Source organism: Procambarus clarkii, chromosome 56 (genome assembly GCF_040958095.1).
Source record: "Procambarus clarkii isolate CNS0578487 chromosome 56, FALCON_Pclarkii_2.0, whole genome shotgun sequence".
Lineage (NCBI taxonomy): Eukaryota > Metazoa > Arthropoda > Malacostraca > Decapoda > Cambaridae > Procambarus > Procambarus clarkii.
The window spans coordinates 34,895,210-34,902,523 of NC_091205.1; the positions used below are offsets into that span (position 1 = coordinate 34,895,210).

The 7,314-nt window shown below is 32.1% G+C and overlaps 1 long non-coding RNA gene across 1 annotated transcript; it reads right to left on the minus strand.

Moving 5' to 3' along the window:
* Window positions 1–130: 130 nt before the first annotated feature.
* On the minus strand, window positions 131–3,068 carry LOC123770951 (uncharacterized). The gene is made up of 3 exons (XR_006774424.2): window positions 2,882–3,068; window positions 858–956; window positions 131–318 (listed from the first exon to the last, which is right to left on the minus strand). It is a non-coding gene; the product is annotated as an uncharacterized lncRNA (long non-coding RNA).
* Between the last annotated feature and the right edge of the window lie 4,246 nt (window positions 3,069–7,314).

Consider the following 7,314-nt stretch of genomic DNA (forward strand, 5'->3'; position numbering starts at 1 on the left):
TGCCCCTGTTACCTAGCAGTAAATAGGTACCTGGGAGTTAGTCAGCTGTCACGGGCTGCTTCCTGGGGGTGGAGGCCTGGTCGAGGACCGGGCCGCGGGGACACTAAAGCCCCGAAATCATCTCAAGATAACCTCAAGATCTGCAAAGGTTTTGATGCTTAGCAGCTCTTCGACCCATTTCCTTATATTTCTCCTCCCGCTCTACATCACCCTTACGCTTTTCATCTATAAAGCTGTGTCCACAGTTGCAGAAATGTCGACGAACACTAATGACATTACTGCAGATGGGACAACACCGCTGGAAAGGTTTCTTCTGGCCTGTAAATAAAGATAATCTGGGCAATCATAAAAAAGAGTAAAATGTTTAAAATGTAATACAGTGGTACAAAAAACACAGTAGTAGCATAATGAAAGACCACAAAGCAGTACAGTGCTACAGAAGATTGAGCGGAGAATTGTGATTGTATTATTGAGAACCTGTACAGCACCAGATTTTATTAATTACACAAGTAAACCAAATTTAATAAGAGAAGAATAATATGGAATTTTCAATGTAAATCAAAATTGCAATTTGTGAACTGCAAATAATTGAATTGGGACTCAAATACTTATTTGACTAAGTTTTTTGATCTTCCAATAATATTAAATTAATATTCAACTTAACTAACATTTTGTGGTATTAATAAAGTTTGAAATAGATATGCAATTCTAACAGACAAAATTGACAAAACAAAATTAAGATTTTATACTCTATATCTAATGATAATATGAACTTACACCCAAATAAAATTAATAACATACAAAAACAAAATTTAAAGTATATATTATAAACAAATCACAATTATAATGTAACTTACTTGAATTACTGGAAGCCATTGCTGTAATGTTCTCTCAGATAGAATTGTTGACAATGTTGTAATGTTGCAATTGATAATGTTGTCTGATTTAAATTTTACCTAAAAAAAACAAAAATAAATTATTAACAGATATACAATAGCATCAGTTTAGATTAATTATAAAAAACATAAATGCATATTTTTCATATATATTTTTTCATGCATATTTTTCTACCTTGCATATAAATGCAAGGTAGAATACATATATGCACCACTAAGATGGTGGTGCATGTATTTTATAACACATTTGAACAATGAAACTCTACAGATGATGCAGTAGACACAAGTAAATTGGCACTGTAGGAGACATTGAAAAAACAGAAATAACATGATTTTAACAGTGATAAGTTACAGGTGCTGAAGTATGGTAGAAACGAGGAAATTAAATGAAACAAGGAACACAGGACACAATCAGACCTACTCTAAGAAGGAAAAAACATGCATGAGATCTGAGAATTACGACGTCTGACGACCTCACACTTTGTGAACATAATCGAGCAAATATAGTGGCGGCCAGAAAAATAATGGAATGGTTTATGAGAATGTTAAAATTCAAAGACCCAACCCACAGTAATGCTAATACTATTCAAATAACTGGTGCTGTCCCATCTTGAGTATTGCTCGGTACTGACTCCCCCTTTCTGAACAGGAGAAATCTCTGAATTAGAGGAAATAAAGAGACCATAAACAGCAAACATATAAATGATAAAACATCTAAATAATTGAGACCGTCTCAAAGCTCTCAAAATGTACTTTCTGGACAGGAGACAAGAATGGTATCAAATAATATATATATGTAAGATACTAGAGGGCCAGGTCCCAAATTTGCACAGCATAATATAACAACATACTGGAGCTAAAGATACAGAAGGAAATTAATAACAGGTGTCATAGGTACAATCAGAGAGCAGAGTCTTAACAGTAGGGGGTTCAAGGGCTGTTTGCTAGGCTAGGCAAGGGTAGACTAGGCTTGGCTAGTGTTGGCTAGGTTATGCTAGGAAGAAGTAGGCTAGGCTGATTTACTCCACCAGTAATTGGCGGTCTGTCTAATTACAAGCTACCACAAGCTACACAAGCTTCACATAGCTTCCTAGCAATATGTTAGTAATGAATAAATAAGATATATTTACTCATTATAATGTTGGTACTGAATGTAGAACACGAAAAAACATAATTTTAATCTGAAAAAGTATCTTTTTATAAAGAAATTAGACGAAAATAAAGAAATGGTGACACCAAATCAAGTCGACGATCCAAGCATCGGTTAGGTTAGGTTAGGTTAGGTTAGGTTTGGTTTGGTTAAGCTAGGTTAGATTTGGTTAGGTTAGATTTGGTTAGGTTAGATTTGGTTAGGTTAGATTTGGTTAGGTTTGATTAGGTTAGGTTAGGTTAGGTCAGCCTAACATATCATATTTATTAATTACTAACGTATTGCCAGGAAGCTTTGTGAAGCTTGTGTAGCTTGTGGTAGCTTGTGGTGACAGACCCGTAATTGGGGGGAAAGGGGGGAGGGGGGGAACCTCAATATAAACCTAATTTGTAGCTTCCTGTTCTCCGACATAATGATTTATTTTACGCCAGGCTTTCAGCACAGCCGCATAAAAAACCCTGGTTATTTATTTATTAATATACGAGAAGGTACACTGGGGGTTAAGAGAGAAAATAGGAATAATGATGATTTTACAATCTTGCCCGAAACGCTATGCGTACTAGTGGCTTTAGGTATTGTATGTACTACCTCTATCTATAAATCAAACAGAATGTTTGTACTGTAACTCTGCATCTATGTATATATTTTTCCTAAATAAATTATTATTATTATTGTAAAGCCACTAGCACGCATAGCGTTTCGGGCAAAGATCCCGTACCCAGAAGCTGGGTATCTTTGGTTGCCCTGTGACTACTCTTATGACATTCCCTAACTCTTATGACATTCCCTAACAGTATTGTTAAACTAATAACAATGAACAGTAGCTCAATATTACCGGAATAATCCAACTCATGTGGCCATGTTTTTGTTGTGAAGCCCGGTCGTTCAGTTCGTATACATCATACCTTCTTACGAAGGTTAGAGTCTTAAAAATGTCTTACCATTGCTAAGAAATCATAAGATATAATTATTTACAATAATACACTGGTTGTTTTTGTTGATTTAGGGGCGATGACATGAGTAAACTGGTTATGTTGTGTTGATTTAGGGGTAACGAACTGTGGTTATTAGACTTTGTTTTGTACATAAGCAAAAAAAACAAGATGTAATTCTTTTAATTATAACAATAATAACGACAAAAAGTTAATAATTAATTTACTTGTTAAGCAAAATTCGCAATATCTTAGTTTTCTTTAGGAAAAAAAAATAAAAGACATCTGGAAAAAGATCTGCAGACTATGTCTTACATTTTATTCCGTTATTTACACTAAAAGAACAATTAAACGTACACTATCGCCCGTGCCTGGTGCACGAGCACCAGGCACGGGCACCGGGAGCATCCCAGACACTGCCTTAATCGACTGAGATTAAGGCAGTGTTATTTTCATTCCTTTAGAACAAGGAAATCTCATTCTTAAACTGTATAATATGAGCTGCGCAATAATTTTTTGCTGATCTTCAATAAAGAAATTCTGGAGGGCTTGTGCAAGGATTAGGATGAGTTAGCCTACTTTTTACTGTAAATCCGTTTCTGGTTACTCAAGGGTGACACTGGCGGGCAACACGAGAATAAATATTTGTATAAATTCCAATTTCGATCCGATCTACTTGGGGATAGTTTACAAATGTTTGTCATGAAATTTACGTTTTTTCTAAAAGCCGAAGAGCTTATTTGAGAAAACAGTATGGCATTGAATCAGCGTGGTAAAACAATTGTATTATTGACACGACGAGTATAATCGACGTAGTTTTCATATATGTTGCCGGTCGAACACATCCTTATGTGACGTTTTATACTTATGTTTTTCTAGAACATTCTATTGCGAACACATTGGTACAAAAATGAAATACGTACATCGAAAACTAATGTCAGAACAGTGACAAGAGTATACACTTTTAAATATGGCCGCTCGATCGCCGATACACTAATTTCATTTGGGGAAATTTATTTTTTCATACGCCGTTTCGCGACAATTATTTATAACTGATATAAATGTTGCAAAAGAAGTTTAGGATTAAGTAACATATTACACATTAAAAAAAATTAATACATTAATACCTAAACAGTGTGTAAATACAGTGATAAATTGTGCCAAACATTACACAATATTATTTACTAAGAAGCGTATGACAACTCAAAACGGCATGATTTCAACAGGATTTTTTATAGTTGTCAAAAAAGTCTGATTTTAATTATCAAGTATTTGTCACAATGTGTTTTATATAATTATGAGGCAGTGGAACGACCAAATTGTTCTGTATTATAAATGCATAATGCTAAATTTCTATATACATAACAGTAAAATAATGACCACCTACATTTAAGGATAACTAGGAAATAGTAACTGGAAACTTTATTTGAACGAAAATTCAATACCAAATTTCTTAGATGTTTTTCTTAATATAAAGATCAACAGTAACGAATCTTATTCATTATGGACAAATTAACAACAAAAAACATAATTTTCATTGAGGACCATGTATTAGAGCATACTTAGTCACTTATATATTAAAAGTATTGTGTTTTTTGAAACATTGGGGTTGTAAACAAACAGAACGGCCTACCCGAAAAGTCGTAACATAAGAAGTTGTACATGTTTGCTAATTTATTATTTGATAAATGATTATTACTAATTTACGACGACTATAAAGGTTTCCCATTAGTTAAATTACTGTAGTGTGACTAAATGCTACTACAAAACATATATATCCTGGGAAAGTCACAATGACCAGCGACATTAAAGCATAAACGACTAAATAGTAACAGGAAACTGTCGGCGAACGAAAAATTCATTTCCAAATTTATTAGATGTTTTCCTAAATATAAAGATCGATGGGCTGGAATTTTCTGGATTATGGCCTAATTAAGGCAAAAATATATGTATTTTTACTTGAAGAACATATATCAGAGCATAGTCAGTGAGTTATAGAATAATAAGAGTGTGGTATTTCATTGTATAACAAGAGATAGTCCATGGAAGCGAAAATAGACGTAGTTTAAGACAAAATAACGTCCAAAAACAGCCGTAGAGTCAAACGGCAACTGTTGACGTTCTTTTTAAGAGGACAGGTTGGATGATAAACGTCAAAATATTGCTGAATTCGATGAATTTTGGTACAAAACAAAACGCAAGAAAACTTGCTTAAAATGTTATATTATGCGAAAATTTGAGATATGAAGGCCAAATCACATATCGTGATACTACATGAAATAGTATATTTCATGTATATTTCATTAGTATATTTCATATATTGGTAATATATTTACGTAATATCAAACTACATGAAAAACGTGAAAAATCCTTATTATACCAAATTTGAGGATTTTAACTTCGAATCATAGAGCGAGGTTTCGTATTTTTTAGACCCTAGAAAAGACGTATAAAGATGTTGCTTTCAATACAAATGATAAAAATCAATGTGTTTTCATTAAAATTAACTAAAATGTTCCTGATTTTCGGTTTATATTACCGATAGAAGATGTAAAGGTAAAACCGTTCTAATCCGGCTGAAACGTCGATATATGCAATAAAAACAGAACTTCTCCCCTTTTCAATATCTTACTCAGTATTTTAACGAGAAACAAATAGATGATTGAAAATGAAGTATATAAGGTTATTTTCTGATCAATTATGTGTTTACATAATTTTTATCGTATATTTAATGAATTAATAACAATAAACTGAAAATACACAAAAACGTGGAAAAACGGCAAAATATTGCCTAATTCGATGATATTTGGTTTAAATCACATGAAAGAAAAGTGGATGATAAAGGTCAAAATATTGCTGAATTCGATGATTTTTAGTACAAAACAAAATGCAAGAAAACTTGCTTAAAATGCAATATTATGCGAAAACCTGAGACATGAAGGTCAAATCACATATCGTGATACTACATGAAATAGTATCGCAATATTGTTATTTTTTTACGTAATATCAAACTACATGAACAACGTGAAAAATCCTTATTATACCAAATTTGAGGATTTTAACTTCGAATCATAAAGCGACGTTTCGTTTTTTTGAGACCCTAGAAAAGACGTATAGAGATGTTGCTTCTAATACAAATGATAAAAATCAATGTGTTTTCATTAAAATTAACTAAAATGTTCCTGATTTTCGGTTTATATTACCGATAGAAGATGTAAACGTAAAACCGTTCTAATCCGGCTGAAACGTCGATATATGCAATAAAAAAAGAACTTCTCCCCTTTTCAATATCTTACTCAGTATTTTAACGAGAAACAAATAGATGATTGAAAATGAAGTATTTAAGGTTATTTTCTGATCAATTATGTGTTTGCATTATTTTTTTGTATATTTAATGAATTATACCAATAAACTGAAGTTTCACAAAAACGTGAAAAACGGCAATATATTGCCTAATTCGATGATATTTTGTTTAAATCACATAAAGGAAAAGGGGATGATAAAGGTCAAAATATTGCTAAATTCGATGATTTTTAGTACAAAACAAAATGCAAGAAAACATGCTTAAAATTGCAAAATTTGAGAAATTCTGAGATATGAAGGCCAAATCACATATCGTGAGAAAACATGAAGTAGTATCGAAATATTGGTAAAAACGAAAATATATACCTAAAATCACACTGCATGAATAACGTGAAAAGTCACTATATTAACATATTTGAGGATTTTAACTTCAAATCATAGAGCGAGGTTTCGTGTTATTTAGATCCAAGAAAAGACATATGACAATGTTGTTTCTAATACAAATGATAAAAATCAATGTGTTTTCATTAGACTTAACTAAAATGTTCCTGATTTTCCGTATATATTACCGATGGAAAACGTACACGTAAAACCGCTCTAATCCAGCTGAAACGTCGATATATGCAATAAAAACAGAACTTCTCCCCTTTTCAATATCTTACTCAGTATTTTAACGAGAAACAAATAGTTGATTGAAAATGAAGTGTTTAAGGTTAATTTCTAATCAATTATGTGTTTGCATCATTTTTATCGTATATTTAATGAATTAATAACAATAAACTGAAAATTCACAAAAACGTGGAAAAACAGCAAAATATTGCCTAATTCAATGATATTTTGTTTATTTCACATAAAGGAAAATTGGATGATAAACGTCAAAATATTGCTGAATTCGATGATTTTTAGTACAAAACAAAATGCAAGAAAACTTGCTTAAAATGCAATATTATGCGAAAATCTGAGATATGAAGGACAAATCACATATCGTGATACTACATGAAATAGTATCGCAATATTGGTAATATTTTTACGT